The sequence below is a fragment of the Esox lucius genome, chromosome 1 (genome assembly GCF_011004845.1).
Source record: "Esox lucius isolate fEsoLuc1 chromosome 1, fEsoLuc1.pri, whole genome shotgun sequence".
NCBI classification, from domain to species: Eukaryota; Metazoa; Chordata; class Actinopteri; order Esociformes; family Esocidae; genus Esox; species Esox lucius.
In genome coordinates this window covers 28,891,668-28,912,726 of record NC_047569.1, presented here as the reverse complement: position 1 = coordinate 28,912,726, position 21,059 = coordinate 28,891,668, and the positions used below count along the sequence as shown (strand labels likewise).

Genomic DNA, 21,059 nt, shown 5'->3' with positions numbered 1-21,059 from the left:
ATAGTTAATCGCCACTCAGACAATGCGAGCTTTGTTGTGGTTGGACAGATGTCATTAGTCACGTGTTCACGGCCATGTGTTTGGAATAGCATATCATTTGGGTTTATGGCTACCCCTTCCCGAAAAACAAATACATACGTGTGGTGGATTATGTGCAAGACACAACGACAATGTTTGTCGATACTCTTCTTTCTGCTGCTTTCCCTGCACTTACAGTACCCTCCCTCTCCCCCTTACTCACTCACTCCCCCACTCTCCCACTCACTCATTCTGTAATTCACCCACCCCCATTTTCGCTCTCAATCTCACACACATAACACTGAATATTACCACTTCAAAACAATTGTTGATTACTTTTCACCATTGAAAAGTAATATGTTCACACAGAGTCTGTGGCCTAATGAGCCATTGTGAAAATTAGCTACGTGGGAATTGTGAGATGAGCTTTTGTGTGATCTTTTACTTTTTGTTTAACGTTGAATGAGGGCAATCTGAACCTTACACCGAACAAGACAGAGAGAAGCAGAGGGAGTCAACTGGGTTACTATATTCACTGACTGCAGTAGACAGGTTGTTTATGGAGTTTAGGGATCGTTGACCCAGACACGCCCTTATTGTGCTATGTTGGCCTACAATGTCTCTCCAAGCCAAACAGTTTTATTTCCTCTCTACATAATATGCACTAATGCATTAATGCACAGTACAATCGGCTTGCAATTTCTGCAACACTATACTGGTTAATCATGATCAGGTAGTATGTTGAGATCACTGTTTAATTTATGAGTGAGCATAGTGGAATAGTGAGAGAAGAAGTACTATAAAAACCAATTATCTAATGTCTCTGGTCCCTAATGATCAGAATACTAATGTCAGCTTATCTCTGTTTGATTAATTGTTGTGCTTGTTTTGTGTGATTTGTGCGGGGTGGCTCAAATGTCCATCAACCTCTTGCTCTTGGGTTATTAACCGACAACATGCATGTGCTAGCCTGTGGCATGCATGGCATGTTGTTGGGGCTAAAATCAATCAGTTTGACCGTTAACCGGCGATAGCCAGACACCTGCATGGAACAGCGTCGTTTGAATCGGCGAGAAGCTGCTCTTGCAGTCCTTGTCTCTATACAGCACCTGTCCCACTGTTGTTAAAGTTCCAAACTAAAACGGCAGTCCATATAGAAATCACTAAGTCCAATTTAGGTCTAGATAATTTATTTGTATTTTTTTTACATTTCATTGTGAACAAGGCGGTGTGTGATTATTTTTTTGCAACTCTGCAGCCAATGGCCATGCCAGCTTTAAGAGAACAATGAGCGGATCCTGGCTCTGACTGCGCTGACGCTCTTCAGCCTCCAACACCACCAAAACAAATGCAATGTGGCTGTCAGCTGGGGCTGATCTCATTGAATCCAGCCCTTAACCTGCAGGTCAGAGGTGTTGACCATATCAGCCGGCGGGTTTACAGTCTGTTATCACCCTGAATGGATATCCTGACATGGTTCACTTCCATCAATTAAATGACCTGATCACCAAGTTAATCAATTCCAACACGGCAACCTTTATGTCTTACTTAGGCTTGCCACTTTATATCCGTTTCAAAATCCAATTTAAAGTCTTTCGACAGTCATTTTGCTCTAGCATTAATTTCCTCCAATTTTAAGTGAGTTTAGCCTTCACCTATTCTTCATACCGAATTAGATGTTTTACTCTCTGCCAGGTTGTTTGTACTCCATACTTTGTCACTGAATGGGCCTATTTATTTTATTTCTGAAGTTGCATTACTTAAAAGAAGTTGGCTAGGGTTTACTTTGCTGTACTTTACTCTCTTATCTACGACTCTCCTACAATAAACCGCAAGCTACAGAGCCCAGTAGCCCAAGCGAAGAACATGCATTTTTCACTCCCCAGTTTCAACAGACAAATAGGATAGATGGGGGAAAAAAAGACCTCAGGGAAGTAATTTGTCGGGCCAGAAAGTGTATTTGATTCCATAAGCCGGTTTTGTGGTGCTTTCGGGGTATGCCCGGCTCAGAGAAACCATATAGGCCTGAATGCATTACAGATGCCCGCGGTTTAGTCATGACATTACAAGCCTAAAGGTGGAGCTGAAAACATGAGCACTGGCCCGGGAGAAGGAACCGCATGCCCCTGTGATGACCAAGACTGTATAAACCATGTCCGATTATCAAAATAACAGCAACACATTCATAATGATATAAGAGTTTTATTAAAATCTATATATAAACAGTTTTTTTGGATTTTATTGGGTGGATGACACCTGTAAATATGTACACAAACACACACATATATATATATATGTATATATATATATATACACAGCCCCGGGAAAAAATTAAGAGACCAATGCACCTTTTTCTTTCCTTTCCAAAAAAGTCGAAAAGGAAGTTTGAGTTAGGAACAGAAGGGTTAAAATTAAGAAACCACTGCAAATTGAACACATCTGTTCCTCATTCAAAACTTTCCGTTTCAACTTTTTTGGAAAGGAAAGAAAAAGGTGAAGTGGTCTCTTAATTTTTTACAGTGCTGTATATATATATGTATACATTTGTTGTATAACATTAGCTGTAGAAGCTCTTCACCTTTGACCTCTTTTATTTGGGTAGCAACTCTAACAGTTATTACCGTAAGATTGTTTAAATCAGTCTTGTCTTGTGATTCACACAATTCCGTCAGTCTACATAGAGTTTATTGACTGTTCATTCGTTAAATTAAGTCCACACTGGCTTCGAATCTGTTTACAGTTTCTATTCTTTGGCAGACGTTTAGGTGTGTGTGCGTAGTAGCGTCCTTGTGTTTTTGTGTGTGTGTGCGTATATAATGTCGTTGACTAAAGGGTTTGTCCAAAGAAGGGGACCATTGCGGATTAGACTTTGACTAATCGTTTTACAGTCTGTACATGAAGCACTGTCACGACTGGCCATGCCATGCGGTACTGGGGAGAACAGGCTATTACTAGGGTTGCTGGGATCTGACTATTTTTAGGGTCTTCCTCTGAGGTCTGGATGTTAGCTCTGCCTCGGTGACCAACTCTGCCGACCAACTCTGCGTGCTTTGATCTAGGGCTGCACCACACCAAGCTGTTCACGTAGCGGGAGAGGTCGTTGTCCTGGCACCACCCTGCCAGGTCTCTGACCTCCTCTCTGCAGCCAGTCTGGTTGTCATCAGGGATTGGGCCTCCTGCCGTTGTCTGCCTGGCTTCACAGAGGCCTCGGAGCCATGCGATGGCCACGCGGTCCTGGGTGAACAGAGCACCGACCCGCTGGGGACCCAGTTGCAGAAGGAGGGGGATCAGTCCGGGGTCCAGAGCTTAGCAATGAGCTTGGTGGGCAGTTTGTCTGTGAACAGGCATTTCCTGTTGTCGGGATGCGTGTGGGCAGGATGGAGGGCAACGGAGATCGCCTCATCTGTGGATCTGCTGGAGGGGAATGCAAATAGGAGTGGGACCAGGGTGTCTACGGGGGGTGGGGTCATAGTGAAACATGCCTTTCGAAGCATTTCATGGTCGTGGATTTGAACGCTACCGGAAGTTGCTCATTCAGGCTGGTTGCCTCGGCATCCCCGGGCACAGGGAATATTGGGGTACGTTGGAAACCTGCTGGTACTGTGGACTTGGTCAGGGAGAGGTTGAAAAATGCGAGTGTAAATCCTCCATCTGTTCTGAACGTGCTGTGGGTACACGCGTAGACATTCCATCTGGCCTTGCGGCCTTGGGAAGTTCACGTTTCAAAATTTTTCTCATATCAACTATGTGACGCAAAAGCGTAGAGTCAAGTTCTACAGAATAGCAGCGGAAGACACCACCTCAACGACATAAGTAAAACTTCTCAGTCACGGTGATTCACGGCTGGGTTTCCTTTCTTTTCCCCCCCTTTTCTCTTTTTTTTGCCGTTTGCAGCGTTTCCATGTCACAATGCTTTACTTTTTAATTGCTTTTTCACTGACTAGCAGTCCTATGGCCTTTAGGGTGCAATCTGATGTGGTAGAAGCGCCAAAAATTGACAATTGCTTATTATAGCATTAATGGTACAGACACAGTGATTGCTCTCCTCCGGGTCAATTATCATTGATTTGACAATATCCGCTCCCACTTGTGTTATTTGGGTAGAGATCATTGTGGGCTTGTGTTTTGCCCTTAAGCCCTATGTCAGAGAAACCCTGAATATCCCTTTCCAATTGAAGTATGAAAGGCTCAGTGCGTTTGAAACCTGCTGGGTTTAGTTAGACGGGTTCCCACTGGCCTAACGGGATAGGAGAGCTTCTGAATTTTCCAGCTGCAGTCTGTAATCTGGGAATCTTTTTATTGCCCCTTTGAATTATTGATAAATACCTTTAAAGGGGTTATATTCCCCCGTTGCCTTGTCCCTCAGCTGTTTACCAAAACATTTGGTGAAATTAACTTTTTAGTTCTGTTCTTTTTTACAAATATTCATATGAGTAGAATCTGGCTGGTATACATTGTGATTGGACAGTGAAGTTGCTTCTGGCTGGTATAGATTGTGATTGGACAGTGAAGTTGCCCTTGAAAGAATGATGTGATATCTTGGGAATTACTATATTCTTGGAGTATACTGTACCTTCGCTCACATTTGAAGAAATCAGATTTTATTTGACATCTTCCCGGAACATGTGTTGTCAAAACAAGATTTTTCTGCAGTACAGTTGTAAGTATCATCTCCAGGAATATGGGGTATTTAAGCCAGACATGCCATCTTTTTAAGGATGAAACCAGATAAGTGAATAGGCTAGTGAAACCACCAGTCCTCTCCCAAGTATAAATGTTGGGTGTTGTCAACTGTCAACATAACAAACAGACTGTTTTATTTTGTTGTTGATTAATTTGTTTGTTTAAAAGTTTAAAGCATGGAATTATTCCCGTTTTACTGAGGACACTGCAGCTATTGATCCCACTAAGAAATTAAAGGCTCAACTAATTGTTGACTCAAGATCCCATTCCAAGTAAAAATCTCAGTTAAGACTCATTTGCATAATATCAGTTGACAGAAAAGTAATTTTCATTGATCTTTTTAAGAACCGCACATTGATCCTATTAAATAACGGGCTGATTATGCTGTCTGTTCTGTGTAGCCATTTTTCTTAGTGCTTGATGTTTCCAAGTCTGTGAGTTCCACTAAATCTATTAGAGTAATGTGCTTGTGTTATTTTGACCATATAAATCATCCCCTCTTATCTCTGTCTGTTGCCAAGTCATTGACTCCAAACATTGATTTTCAATTTGGAAGGGTGGTTATTGATTAGTAGATTGCTGTGCCATACTCAGAAGGATGGGTCTTACTGTAAATGTTCATTTCTCTTGTACTGTAATGATGTTCACGGAGGCCTAGAAGTCTACCAGGAATCCTTGGCAAGTGACAAACAGAGGGCATCAGTGGACACCAGAGATGGTGTAGGTGATTGAAACGGAACCAAATCCAATTTGTTGCCATTTGCATTGTTAAATTATGAGATGTGTCTAGCTCCTGAATCCTTTTTTTGAGAATTTCATGTGTAATTTACTTTTGTTTTTGGCCCAAGTGTATTTGAATAAATATTTAGTATCAATACCAAATGTTTTTTCTTTCCATATAGAAATGTTTTGCAGCTACACTTTGAATCCAGTCCCAGATTCCCGAAACATAAGACAAACTTTCCTATCCCAATACATTCCCAAAGTAAGGATGTCAATTGGACAAGATTTTGCTATCCGAATAGTTTGTGTTATTATTCTAAACATATTCAGTTACCTGAAATATGTTTTAAAAAATGACCAATAGAACATGAGCGCTACATTATGCGCAAAGGAGTGGATGTAGTTCAATCAATCAATCAATCAATCAAATGTAGTTATAAAGCCCTTTTTACATCAGCAGTTTTCACAGAGTGCATTTACAAAACACCCAGTCTGAAACACCAAGGAGCAAGCAACAACAGTGTTGAAGCACAGTGGCTAGGAAAAACTCCTTAGGAGGGGCTGAAATTCAGGAAGAAACCTAGAGAGGAACCATGCTTGGAGGAGTGACCAGTCCTCTTCTTGCTTGTGCTGGGTGAACAATTTGCTGGGTGAAAATGTTTTGTCTAGCGGGGCCTCCCACTCCTTTCTATTCTGGTTAGAGACAGTTTGCGCTGTTCTGTTAAGGGAGTAGTACACAGCTTTGTATGAGATCTTCAGTTTCTTGGCAATTTCTTGCATGGAATTGCCTTCAATTCTCAGAACGAGAATAGACTGACAAGTTTCAGAAGTTTCAAAAAAGTATTTGTTTTTGACCATTTTGAGCATGTTAATGAACCCACAAACGCTGATGCTGAAGATACTGAACTAGTCTAAAGAAGGCAATTTTTTTGCTTCTTTAATCAGCGCAACAGTTTTCAGCTGTGATGATATAATTGCAAAAGAGTTTTCTAATGATCAATTAGCCTTTTAAAAGGATACATTTGGATTAGCAAGCACAATGTGCCATTGGAGCACAGGACTGCTGGTTGCTGATAACGCGCCTCTGTAGGCCTATGTAGATATTCCATAACAATTCAGCCGTTTCCAGGTACAATAGTTATTTACAACATTAACAATATCTTCATATTTTTTCTGATAAATCTGATGTTTTTTTTAATGGACAAAAAACTTGCTTTTCTTTTGAAAACAAGGACATTTCTAGGTGACCCCTAACTTTGAAATGTTAGTGTAATTGGCTGGAATTCCATATAACGAGAAAATGAAGAGAAAGCCCTTCTCCCCTCCCTATCTCTCAATAACCATCCGACTGAGTGCAGATTTCTTTGTTGTTGTTATTTTTACAGTTAAGAGCCTTTCCAAGCCTTTCAGCATCTCTTGCAGTGCTGTCCAGAGCTTCTCTGATGGGGCAGTGACCTGATTCAAAGACCAGGGACACAGCATTAGTACAATCACCACATAATCCCTTCTGCGTCTGCCCTGGCAGAGCCAGGATTTTCAAATCAATTTCATTTTCACCCATGATGCCAATACGGTCTGAAAGCTGTGTGGCGGCCCGCCACATGATAATCTCCCCATCCCATTCTTTTTCTTTGAGAGAGTGGTGTTTCGTCAGACATCTTCTGCGTCATTTAGAGATCCAAAGACCTCTGTAACCCCTCTGTGTCGCGTGGTATACTGGAGTTGAGGCGGTACAAAGGCAAGACATGTTGTGTGGTTAGGATTGTGAAGATGCTATCTTAGTGTTGATATTCTCAGCTGGATGGCTACTGTATAGGCATCCTAAAGCAAGCTAGTAGTTTAGTGGTTACTGAGGCAGGTTGATAGTATCTAAAAGACATTTCTCAGGAACAGGATTCCTTTGTATTGTCATCAAGGGTTTTCTTAGCTTCCCAGAATTTCCTGAGCTATCTTTAGTTTGATGATGTGCTGAAATCACTGTGCATTAACACCTCTCTTAAACCAAAGCCAGCCTGTGGAACAGTTTGAAAGTTGGCAAAGAGTTTGCGTTGGCTTGCATTTCCTTTAGCTTTGTTCCAATATCAATTCATGTAATGTCTTAATAGTATTAATCAATGTTTGTCCTTTCATAATTTTCTTGAGATGCCCGTTCAAGATACTGTAAATGTGACCTTTTGTAATTTATGTGTAATTACTTAGTAAGTGTCACATTTAAGTCCCCCAGTCAACAGCTGTTAAGCTTCACCGCATGCAGCAGGCTTTTGCTTTCGCTCTTAGTCACTCAATTACAGGGGACATTTCTTTGACTACGGATGTGGGTCAAGCAGTGAGCTGTCCCTATTTCACAGTCATTCAGACTCAGAATCTACCATACATGGGATCTATGGTCTAATCAAGAAAAGTCAAAAATGCCTTTTTATCAAAAACTCAACACTGAAATAACTGCTAAAAGGTTTGAAAAGAGACATGGAAGGTAGCAGAAGACAGTATTTTTTCAAAAATCAGATGCCAGTCGTTATACTGAATACACTAAAAGGGTTTTGTTTTGCTCTTTGCTGAGGGTCTGATAGTATCAAAGTGAAGCATTAGATTCACATCTGATAGCACCATTATTTGTGGTAACCATGGGTTACCTCAGAAGGGCCTCTCGTATACATCTTTGTGGATTCAAAGCAGATTGAAAGGTCACGAAGGGAATGGTGTCTTCTGGGACTTCTGTTTACTTCCTGTCTCTACTGAGTTTAAATGGTGAACTGCTCTTTGTTTGAATGGCCAGCACCTTCACATAGTATCAAAATGTATTTAATTGTACCACTGGCTAAAGGAAAATGGCAGAAAGAAAGCGAAACGTTTTCTCTTTTTCTCTTTGAAGATACACTGGGCAAGTTGTTACATATGAATATTTAACAGTTCAAAAAAGCTTGTCTTCGCTGGCTGCAAAATCTTCAGTGTAGCACCACGCATTGTGGCGCCCCATACAAAACAGCTGGTGACACTAACCAAACATTGTCTGGCATTGGAAGTTTTACATCACCCTGTGTTCAGTGTCACTTACGCCACGTTAGCTAAAGACAGCTGGCTTGTATTTTATGATTTTTCACCCCAAAGGGTACCGGGTATAATTTGTCTCTGTCAATTCGCAGGTAAAACCTGGGAGCTAAGAAATATAGCAGCTTAGATAACCACGAGCCAGATAAACATGCACCTTTAATTTCTACAAGGGCCCTATCTGAGTGTACACTGAGTCAAGTGTTCGACGAGATGAAGCTCCTCAAGATCTGACAACAACAGGATGCATCGCTTCCATTACTGTGTGGATGTCTGTATGCTTGCATTTTCTTAGTTGCTTCGTGTCGGGAATTGGGGAGGAGATTAGGAGTGTGTGTTGGCGGGGGGGCTATAGAGGCCAGGGATGGTTTCCTTTAGACCAGGGACAGGGGTTGAACGTTATACCCTGGGAGAAAATGTGGAAACACTTCACATTAAGTTGCCCTCATTACTACGTTAGTACACAGTAAAAACCACACCGTTGTTTCCATGGGAATATGTTTTGGCAGTTTCAGTCGGAAAAGCAGTTGAACAATGACATGTCCACTCACTGAAAATGATGTGTAATAAGTTATTACACATTTTCTGTAAACTGTTTCCACCTCTGTACCCCATTATGACCAGCTAATTACACAATAATGCTTACATAAATATTTTATTGACATTGAAGTCTTATTGTAAAAGGTGACAACTTAACGTAAACTATTAATTGAACCTTCTGTAAGTGCTTTCGCCAACACAATGTTTGTTTTATTGTGAGGCATATGTAGGTTTTGTCTCGGGCACAGTCCCCTCACATGATGGAGGCTAATGACTTCCTGGTTTCACATTGACTGATAGTCACTGTGTACGCAGCCGGGTGAAGCTGCTATTGTCATGTGTTTTCATGGCTCTGCAGCCTGCAGTCTAACAGGGTTAACAGGATTAGAGAGCCCATGGTTATCCTATCAGCTGTGACAGAATACTCCAAAGAGGATTGTATGATGCACTTCATTGACTGTGCTTCAAATCATCTTTTCATTTCTGGTAAATAGGTAACAAAACATGACTGATCCTCCCCCATCAATTAGAAAAGAAACTTCTGGCAGTCACCGAGGCCCCTGACTAACCCCCCACCCCCTGCCCCGAAAAAAACTGTCCTGAGCGACACTACTTGTAAATTAGGCATTAAAACACAGTATTGCTGAATACTTGTAGCAGATTGGCTAGAATAGTGTATCAGCATTAAATCATTCTTTTATGGTTGAGTGAGTCTAACAGCGAGTTAAAGCACCACTGGTCCAGAACCCAGAATCCTTTAGCTCGATGTGCTAATTTAGTCTCTTGTCTGCAACTTTTGGAGTGTGCTGTTAGTTTGTTCCCCAACAGTGAGTGTCTCAGCTCCATTTTCTAGTGGACTCATCACTTCAGTTCCCCTTAGTGAATTTCGTGGGCCAGAGCCCTTCTCCTTTACACTGGACTATTTCAAAAGCTGAGAAAGAACTGACCAAGTCCCCTACTTCAATCAAAATGGTGAGAGGGCTATAGAGAGAACCATTTATTTGATAGCTTTTTTTCTTACGGCCTAAGCATTTACAGCCTGCATGTGCTATTTCATACTATGGGTTTGCACAGATTAAGTGAGGAGGAGAAACTTAGCACAGTGCGTGACTGGCATTCATCAATCTTGTCACAATTCAAGAAGACTGAGAAATAAATATTGGTTTGAGTCTCTTTCTCCCAAGCGGCTCCTCGTCACGCTTTTTTTTAAATGTAAACAGGAAGTATCCTTTGAAGTTGTTTTAATTATTTTATTGCAGAGAGATACTGATTCAACCTTGGCATCTCATAGCCGTCGGCAATGCATTATGGAATAAAATATGACAGGATGTTCCACTCCGTTTCACAGGTCAATTAACACTGTTTTCATTGTATTGGTAAAATATGCACACATTTCCTCAACACAGATGCACTGGCTGATCTGAGATGATGACGATGATGCGATTTCATTTCCGACAAACCATTTTCAGGGGATTAGCCTTGCGGGGCCATCAGTGCAGGAGAGGTGGGGGGTATTGGGGGTGGGGTGTCAGGAAGCAGTCAAGCCTTTTTCCTTTTATGGCTGCAGTCCTCCATCCAGATTATGACTAATCTCTGTTTTTTTTTTTCATTTTACCACAGTTCGGGGTCAAATCAAATTACTAGCACAGCGTTGTAATGTTACCTAGCGGTTAGCCTGCAAACATCCTAGCCATGAGTCCCAGCTAAGAAGTGTCAGGATAAGGAGCTTGTTTTGTGTTTTTAAGCAGAGCAGAGGCTTAGAACCCATTTGTTGTCAGGGTGCCTGTAGTACCTCGTGATTAGCAGGTCGATAGTGAATATTCTCTTGGACCTGTGTGTCTTTACTGATTTCCAGATGGTAATGGTATCTTAGGTTCAGAGGATGTAGGGAAGGATAGGATTTCATCTAAGGCCCCTGGAGAAGGTAGCTATTTCAAAGGTTTTTCTTTTTTAATTGTGGGTGGAATTCTCCGGTTGGTTCCAGTTGTCTCTGCTATCAGTGATACAATACAGGACATTCCGGGGACTGTTATGTAACAGCTTTGGAAAAGAATGCATGTTGCATTCTGGGAATAACTGTAATCACAATCGGCCCTGTTAGTTGCCTGTACTTCATATTATGACTTCCTAAGTAGCAGCCTTCGTAATGTTTCATGTCTAGCTTTACTAATTCATACTTAATAGAATCTTTATATCTAATGGATTGATGCCCTAATTCAGAGAGAGAGAGAGAGAGATTGAGCTTGAGCTCATCCAAATGAATTTAACTCATATTATTTAAATAAAGCCTGTGGTTTGTTTATCTGGATCAAGTCACACTTTAAATCAAATCATGTTTAAGAGGATAATTTATCATTTATTTAACTGTTTTTTTTTTCACCCAAGACATCGCTTTTCTGCCAAATATACCACTGCATTTCCTGTCTTTAATTCCCATATCCTAATCCAGCATATGGAAGTAGCTGAAAGAATGATAAACGCAATTTTTTCAGGCTTTGGGAGGAAACACGAGTAGAAATCACAGGATACGCAAAACAAAACCCAATCAAAGCGGAACATAAGGGGAAACCTGAGGGACATGTTTAGATGTGGCTTCTGCTTCTAAAGTAACGCTCAAGGGTTGACTAAGACGTGTGTACAAAACCATCTTTCAGCATCCACGCTGTGTGTGCAGCTAGTTGTATGAGTGTGTGTGTGTGTTTGTGTGTGTGTTTGCCTGTGTGGAGAGACAATTAAACACGGATTCTCAGTGTTTGAGTCACTGTCTCATAACAGTTGACTACAATGGAAGTTCCCGTTAGGGATGGTGAAGAACAAGTGTGTGAGGAAAACATATTTGATGCGCATCATCTGAAAGTAAATACAGCAGTGAATCACAATTAGTACAAACCCGTTCCCAAAAAACTTGGGACGCTGCATACATTTTTTTAAACTAAAAACAGAATGCAATGCTGTGTAAATAATGTAAACCCTTTATTCAATAGAAAATAGTACAAAGACAACATATCAGATGTTGAAACCGAGACATTTTGTTTCTTGAAAAATATATACCCACTTTCAATTTGATGCCAGCTACACATTTAAAAAAAAAAGTTACACATTTAAAAAAAAAAATTCAATTGGCAACAGGTCAGTAACATGATTGGGTATAAGATAATTTCAGAGAGGATGGGTCTGTCAGAAGTGAGGATGGGGAGGGGTTCACCACTCTCAGCGTAAAATTGCAAAGAGTTTGGGGATCTCATCATCTACGATACATAATATCATTAAAAGATTCAGAGTATCTGGAGGAATCTCTGTATGCAAGGGACAAGGCCCAAAACCAATTTTGGATTGCCTTGATCTTCGGGCCCTCAGGTGGCATCCCATGATTCTGTAGTGGACATCACTGGAAGTGTTCATCAGGCTCAGGAACACTTCCAAAAACCATTGTCTGTGGACACATTATGTCACTACATCCACAAATACAAGTTAAAACCTTACCATGCAAAGAAAAATACATATGAACAAGATCCAGAAACGCCAGCACCTTCTCTGGGCCCGAGCTCCTTTAAGATGGACTGAGGCAAAGTGGAAAACTGTCGGAGAGGGACCATACAGCTTGTTATCAGTGCACAATTCAAAAGCCAGCATACGTGATGGTATGGGGGTGCATTAGCACACATGGCATGGGTGACTTGGACATCTGTGAAGGCACCATTAATCCTGAACAATATATAAAGCTTTTGGAGCAAAATATGCTGCCATCCAAACAACATCTTTTTCAGGGAAGGCCTTGCTTATTTCAACAGGTGAATGCCAAACCACATTCTGCACGTATTACAACTGGTCTCCTCAGTTCCCAAATGCTTACAGAGCATTGTTAAAAGAAGAGGTGTTGCTGGCATCAAATTCAAAATGGGCATTTATTTTTCCAAGAACCTTTTTTCAACATTTGATTTGTTGTATTTGTGCTATATTAAATTAAATAAATGATTTGCACATAATTGCATTCTTTTTTATTTGCATTTTATGCACATCCCAATATTGTTTGAAACAGGGTTGTAGGTGGTTTCCATTGATTTATGGGAAGAGTGCCTCTAACAGGTACAGTAACGATTTCATGATATAGTGTCGTCATTGTATAGTGATTTTACATCAAAACATTCCTATTTTTTTTAACAATGGAACAAACCACTTATTTAACCTTTCAATTTCCCTTTCTGGATTACAAACAAACACCACTCCCCGCCACGTTTCCAATCCTCACATCTGGACCCTGTTGTGTCCCCAGAAAACGCCGGTGGACGGTGTTGACAAGAGGAGAGATTGATCGTCTTTTTTCGAGGATGTCACTCCTCGCTCAGGGCCGCGCACTGTGCAGATGGGGTGTTTGTGTTCTTTCTCACACCCTGCTTCCTCTCCCACTCCACCGCCAGCCTCCCTCCCTTCTTCGTCTCCTCCTTCCGCATCTTCTTCCTCCCTCCCCCTAATTGACGGTCACCGCCTGCCTTCCTCGCTTCCGATGAAGAGCAACCTGCTGAGAGGAAGGAAGGCCCTCCTTAAGATCTCAAATCGCTCCCATTCCACTCCATGAATTGGATCTGCACAAGAGTCCGTAATTGTAATCAATCACGCAGGCAGCCATACCTAAGGCATGAGACGTGCCTGTGCCACCCCAGCGCTGAACAGCATGGGAGCCTTCCAATTAAGCCACTTCAGCCTGGCAAAACAACACTGCAGGCACACAAACACACAGGCACTCATTTATGTGGGAAGCACCAACTGCACACATTCTTTGTATGTGTTAATACACTCCACGCCAGTGTTGCTGGTTATTTTCCAGCTTTATTTTATACCATGGGTTCTCCTGTGCTGTGACGTGAACGAGACTTTGGTTGGTAAACGCTTGTGTTGTTTTTGGGTGACACATGGTCTGTAGTTATGAAGAGGTTGATCTGGATGCCAATTAGCTAATCCATTGTGACAGCTTCAGCAGTCTTTCTTAGGTCTGACACTTAAAATGTAATGTGGACAGAAATGGATGAAGTCCTAATAGTCCCTGGGTGGTTACCTTCTGGCAGGAATTTTTAGCAGGTTACGCGGAAACTGTCCATCATGTGTTGAGAAAGAAAACTATTATTTTATGGAGTAATTGAGAAACTGCCAACTCATTCAATGTATTTCCTTCTCATAACCTTATTAAAACCAGATCTTCTGGGTGGTATGTATTTACATGTGTGTAGTATTCTTGGTTCAGCACTGTTGGAGCATATGCAGCTACTAGTCCAGTGTATTTTCCAAATGCATTTTCATTAACTGCCACATTTCAAAAACCTATTTAAATACACTATGTATTCATCGTTTCCTCAGAGGCAGCTCACGCTGTATGTAGAACTGTGGCTTCTATGTCAATCTCTCCTAATCTATTTATGCAATATACACATTACATCATATGCATTCATTTATCAATGTACCTATGGTTTTGAAGTGTACGCCTCTTCAGATTTCCCAACTGTTTTACCACAGGCGATGGATCTGTCGAGCTGTATCAGCAACAGCCCAGATGGAATCCAACGTGGGCATTGCGACTGACCATCCGTCATTCTGAAATCGTCTGGGCCACGTACTGTAGCCGGGCATCCAGTCGTTTGGGCTGTCCGGCGTAATGGGTATAGATAACGCTGGTGCTCTGATTAGGCCAAATGTAGCCAGAGATTCGAACAGATCGATCCAAATCAGATGCAATGTTGTGTCATATTCCAAGTGATGACACTGTGTGATCCGCAAAATGTATCGAGTGGAGAAGCTGTCCCTGGCCACGTGTTAGCTGGTTAAATGCTGTCCAGCCAATCTTAATGCCAGAAATGTAACAGCTCTGAAGAAGACACGAATAGTACCCATGTATTGGGCACAAACAGACTGTGTGTGTGTGTGTGGGCACGTTCCAGAGGGATCAGGGAATGATGATGTTCTGTTCTTTTCATTGACTTTGACGCCAGTGCTGTGTGACTAGACAATGAGGAGAATGACCTCCGGGGGGAAAGAGAGAGGCCAGGGCCTTTCCATGACCCAGCGGAGCGACCGCCCTTATTGAGCTGCACGGCTGGTGATTCTTTGCCTGCCCGGGAGGCCCTGTTTGTGGTCGTCTCTGGGCGAGTAAGCCTCCAAGTGGGCAGGCTTCAGTCTGTTATGGAGGCTATGTGAGCTCGGTGTCTGATGGGCACTGTGCAAGTACACATTTTCCCATGACGTGAATCGGGAGAGCCGGGACTTGGACTGAAAGATGTTGTCATCTGCCTGTTTTTATTCATCCCACTGTTTGGGTTTGTTAGCGACATGGTTCTTCAGAACTAAGGACGGGCTACATGGCGGGCTGTAATCTAGGTCCACTAAATCCAGTCCACAAAGGCACCGGTGGCTACGTGGAAATAGATGATGAAGACCTTTGTGTCGCTAATGCTGTGAAAACTCATTATGCCTGGCCTAGATATTCATGTGTTCAGCCCCCTCCTTCCCTTGACACATCGGAACCACACACAGCATCCCATTTACATACTGTCGCTCCATCCCTCTAGTGCCATGATAATTTAGCACTTCCCTGGCATTATATGTCGTACATAATGAAAATGTAATGGGCCGGGCGGAGTTAAAATGATCTGTTGGTGTGGTGCTCATTAAGTGGAATCTGTTGTTTATGTGCGTAATTGCCGTGACACGCTTCGGAAGGCAGTGGCTGAAACACACCACTGTAGTGAGGGAAAGGTGCTGAAGCTGTAAGTGGCTCCTTCTTTCATGGCTACGATGAGAGGAGATGCTGGTGTCATCTTATGATGAGGGGTGTTGAGGGCTGAGGGAAGATTCCTGTCATCCTTCACCCCTGGCTACTGTCAGGAAACTCCTCAACACCCCCTGTCCTCCCTCAGGTGTCTCATCCCTGAAGAGAGGACGTTCAGCCATCTGCACTTATCCTCCACCAGAATTTCCCTGTTCTGGTTGCTTACGTTCCACTAAGCCTAAAGACTTATTTCAACTCTAAACAGATGACGATAGCTAAGCCTAAAGACTGGTTTCAACAATAAACAGATGACGATAGCTAAGCCTAAAGACTGGTTTCAACAATAAACAGATGACGATAGCTAAGTCTAGGGACTGGTTTCAACAATAAACAGATGACGATAGCTAAGCCTAGTAACTGGTTTCAACTATAAACAGATGACGATAGCTAAGTCTAGGGACTGGTTTCAACTATAAACAGATGACGATAGCTAAGTCTAGGGGCTGGTTTCAAACTATTAACATGTTAGCCACAGCACAGGCAAATGAAAAGTGAGCGTAAATGGAGTTAGCTACAGAAGTAAAAAAAATACTGATTGCCTACATCTTCAAAACATCGACCAAATTGAGTATGAGCCTCACCAGACTTCCTTATAGGATAATTAGCATTTAGGACGTTTCAGCTGAATCTATGGTGCAGGAAATGAAACATAAAAACACATGCAGCATTGAAACATTTCAGAATCCAGATACCCTGTAACTGTAGTGGTTCTCGTTTGTCAAGTTTTGAATCCGTTGATCAAACACAAATCACTCTGAGAGAAAGCGGCAATTAATACAGAAATATTTAGATATTGCTTTTGCCCTCAATTTTTGTTAGTCAAATAGGCAGATGTCTCTGCAAAACATTTCTGTTTTTTTCACTTTGCTGGTCATCACCAATGGTGGAATACAACATGGATTTCTGTGCTTTTCAGAGCTGGTAATGTTCGTGTTGAAACACCTCATTACAGTAACAGCCACCTGCGGTTATTGCAGCACCACACCGATATTCTCTTTCTGACCCTCAGCATGCTACACTTGAAAACGTATAGCCTCCGTGTTTGCACTTAGAAATAAAGAGTGTAAAACTGACAATTAGAAATTCCAAATGGCCACTTGGCTGAATTGAGACCATCATTAGTTTGTCAGCACCTAGTCTTTTTATGACGTCTATTCGCTGCTCTGTGACTGTAATTCCCGACAGAGGGTCTGTCCAATTAACATCCTTCATCTGTCGTGAATACAAAGCTTCCCTCTCCGACTTACATGGTCCCCTGGACTCGGCCCTCCTGATTTGGGGTCTTGCTGGCTCCTCTCCAACAGAAACAATGTTAAATGCGACCAGTGTGTAGTTCAGTGCTGAGTATTTCTGCTAACAGTAAAATATGTTCCATTTACAGAAGTCCCAGAATGTACTTAGCAATTTAAACATTATACTGTAATGCAAAGGAATATTTACAGTATATTCCATTAAACAGATTTTTTTTTCTCCAAGCAACAAAACAGACATGGGTAAATTTAACAAACGTACAGGCCGAGGAACTGTATTTACAGGAATTTTTCATACCGGCCCCCTGGGGGAATCGAACCAACAACCCTGGCGTTGACACTGAAGTGAGTTACATAGGACCATTCCAAAATCATTGATAAAGCGTGAAGTATGACTTGCTGTGTGTTACAGAAGCAATTTTAAATCCCTATGTCAGTAGATGTAAGTAATAGCAGAGGAAACCTATTTTGGTCATTCCACTGCCTAACATTATGGCCTTTTATTTTTCATGCTGCACTTAATGAACATGAATGACTAGTAAAACACTGGCCATCACTCCTAGCTTTGAGTTAGGGAGAATGCTGGTATTGATGTGTTCTGTGTCATCAGCCGCATTCTGATAAGTAAAAAGTTCAGGCATCCATCATAGGCTTCTCTCTCGCTGCTTTGGGGCAATTAATATTTCCCACATCAGCTGACTGGACTGGGTGCTATCTATCATTTTTACTACCCTCAAAAGGCCCAAATTGTTAAACATGAGGGATATTTTCTGTGGCTGTGGGTAATCAGTTCAAAATACAACAACAGCAACAAAAACAACAATAATAGCAACAAAGCAACAAAAACATCAATGACAACAACAACAACAACAATGAAAAGAATAACAACAGCAATAACAACAATAACAACAACAACTATAAAAACAATAACAGTGAAAACAACAACATCAACAATAAAGACAATAAAAACAACAACAGTAACAACAGCACTAACAACTATAACATCAGTGGATTTGTCCAGAGTCAGCTACTGTCTCTACAGCAGGTTTTCTCTACTGGCCCTAATTTCTATATTTCCCAGAGTTATGCTCCGACAAGCCTGGCCAGAGCACGTGTTTTCGAAATACCCATTCACGTCTACTTGGGCCCATGAACATGGATCTGCTTTGGAATTACCATGGTAGACATGAGGAACTTAATAAACATATTCAATCCTCTGAAAGGATGTATTTAGTTGAGACCTGATTCATTATTACCTTGTCTGGTGTATGGCATTAATGGGCCAGGCCATGCAATTAAACATAATTCTGACAACCTGTCCTTGATATTATCTATATTCCTACGAGACAAATTGTTCTGTCCTTTCCCCTTACTGCCATCTGGCCATAGAAGTGGAGGACTTCTCACTCAATGACAATGGTGTTTGTCACTGTTGCAGTCAGAGACTGTTTTCATAGCTCATGCACACTTAATGGCCAACAGGAAACCACCACATACCCGGCAAACAGAAATTAGTCTTTTGGATGACCAGGTAATGTCAGGAGATTGTGTCAGGGCCCTCTGCTTTCTGTATACATTGCTCAAAAGAAAGCAATGCTCATCACAGTATAACACCAAGTCATTTAAACTTCTAGGATATCCATACAGTTAGGAAGCATAAGAGATTATGATTCAATGTCACCTGTTTTGGTGCCAATGAAAGTGATAACAGGTGCACAGTAGAGGCAACAGAAAGACAACCCCCAAAAATGGTTTGGCAGGTGGTGGCCACAGACAATTGCTCTCTCCTTCCTGACTGATTCTTCTCTAGTTTTGCTAGTGACATTGTCACTACTGGTAGCATGAGGCGGTACCTGCAGCCCATTCAGGTTGCACAGGTAGTCCAGCTCCTCCAGGATGGCACATCCATACGTGTCATTGCAAGGTTTGTTGTGTCTCCCAGTACAGTCTCAAGAGCATGGAGGAGATACCAGGAGACGATCCATTACACGAGGAGAGCTGGACAGGACCGTGGAAGGGCATCAACCCAACAGCAGGACTGGTATCTGCTCCTTTGTGCGAAGAGGATCAGGTGGAGCACTGCCAGAGCCCTACAAAATGACCTCCAACGGGCTACTTGTGTGCATGTTTCTGACCAAACAAGGGTGACATGAGGGCCCAACGTCCTCAAGTGGGATCTGTGCTCACAGCCCAGCACCGTGCAGCTTGGTTTGCATTCGCCAGAGAAACACCAGAATTGTCAGGTCCACCATTGGCGCCCCGTTCTCCTCACAGATGAGAGCAGGTCCAACCTGAGCACGTGTGACAGATGTGAAAGAGTGCAGAGACACCGTGGTGAACGTTATGCTGCCTGCAACTTCATCCAGCATGACCGGTTTGACGGTGGGTCAGTGATGGGGACGCATATCCTTGGGTGGTCGCACAGAGCTCCACGTGCTAGCCAATGGGACCCTGACTGCTGTTAGGTACTGTGATGAAATCCTCAGACACATCATCAGACCTTATGCTGGTGCAGTGGGCCCTGTGTTCTTCCTGGTGCAGGACAATGCCCGGCCTCATGTGGCCAGAATGTGTAGGCAGTTCCTGGATGACGAAGACATTGATGTCATTGACTGGCCCTCACATTCCCCAGACCTGAATCCAATTGAGAACCTCTGGGACGGTATGTATTGGTGCATACGACCCCACCAGGCAGCACCACAGACTGTCCAGGAGCTCACTGATGCCCTGATCCAGGTCTGGGAGGAGATCCCCCAGGACACCATCCGCCGTCTCATCAGGAGCATGCCCAGACGTTGTCGGGAGTACATACAGGCACCTGGGGGCCATACACGTTACTGTGTTACATTATGAGTTGCTGTGATGAAAATCACCCAAGTTGGAACAGCCTGTGATTTCTGTTGTTTACTTTGATTCTCTGTGTGAGTTTGAATCCAGCCCCTCAATTGGTTGGCAATTTTTTTCATTGACCGTTGTTACATAACTAATTACACAGTGTACAGTAAAGATGTTGATCTGTAATATATTTAGTCCGTCGAGACCCGGTGTGTGATTTAAGTGTTCCCTTCATTTTTCTGAGCAGCGTACTTTGCTTTGCTTAATTACTCAAGTGTTTCCTTTAATTCCGCAGCTGCCTGTATATTTGTTAGAATTTTATGACCCGTGTTTGGTTCTGCTGCCTCTGGTCCAGTGTTGCTTTTATGTAGACTGTGGGAAATGTGACGGTGTTGATTTCCTCTTTATTGCCTGATAACAGGAGGTTCTATAACACAGTCTTTATTTATATTTCTTTGTTGAAAAAACTGTTTACATCTTTGTATATGTTAACAAAAACCAAAGCACCACTTGAGAAGTAGTAAAAACCATTCCTCACAGCATCAAAAGTTTTGTATGTATAAATTAAGATAGTCAGACCGTCTTAATGGGTTGTCAGATGGAAGATAACTTGGTATTGATAACTTTCTCTCTCCAACTGTCTGTCTCTTTCTCTCTGTCTCACCTTTCTCTCTAATCTCTCACCCCTCATACTAATTTTTTCTCTCAATCACTCTCTCCCTATATATATATATATATATATATATATATGTTGTGCTCATAAGTTTGCATACCCTGGCAGAAATTGTGAAATTTTCATGCAATTTATTTAAGGATAGTGATCATATGAAGCCATTTATTATCACATAGTTGTTTGGCTCCTTTTTAAGTCATCACCCAAATGTCCCTGATCAAAAGTTTAAATACCCTTGAATGTTTGGTCTTGTTATAGGCACACAGGTTGACATACACAGTGAAAATTGCAATTAGTGTCTGTGTATAAACAGTCAATGAGTTTGTTAGCTCTCGGGGATGTACTGATCAGGCTAGATGCTGAGCCATGGAGAGCAGAAAATAACTGTCAAAAGACCTGTGTAACAAGTTAATGGAACTTTATAAAGATAGAAAAGGATATAAAAGACGTCCAAAATCTTTCAAATGCCATT

General features: G+C 42.0%; 1 protein-coding gene across 2 annotated transcripts in view; it reads left to right on the top strand.

Annotated features, from left to right (window-relative positions):
* Nucleotides 1–21,059, top strand: part of lsamp (limbic system associated membrane protein) — a 474,291-nt gene that overhangs the window by 323,342 nt on the left and 129,890 nt on the right. The gene's annotated exons all lie outside the window — the stretch shown is intronic.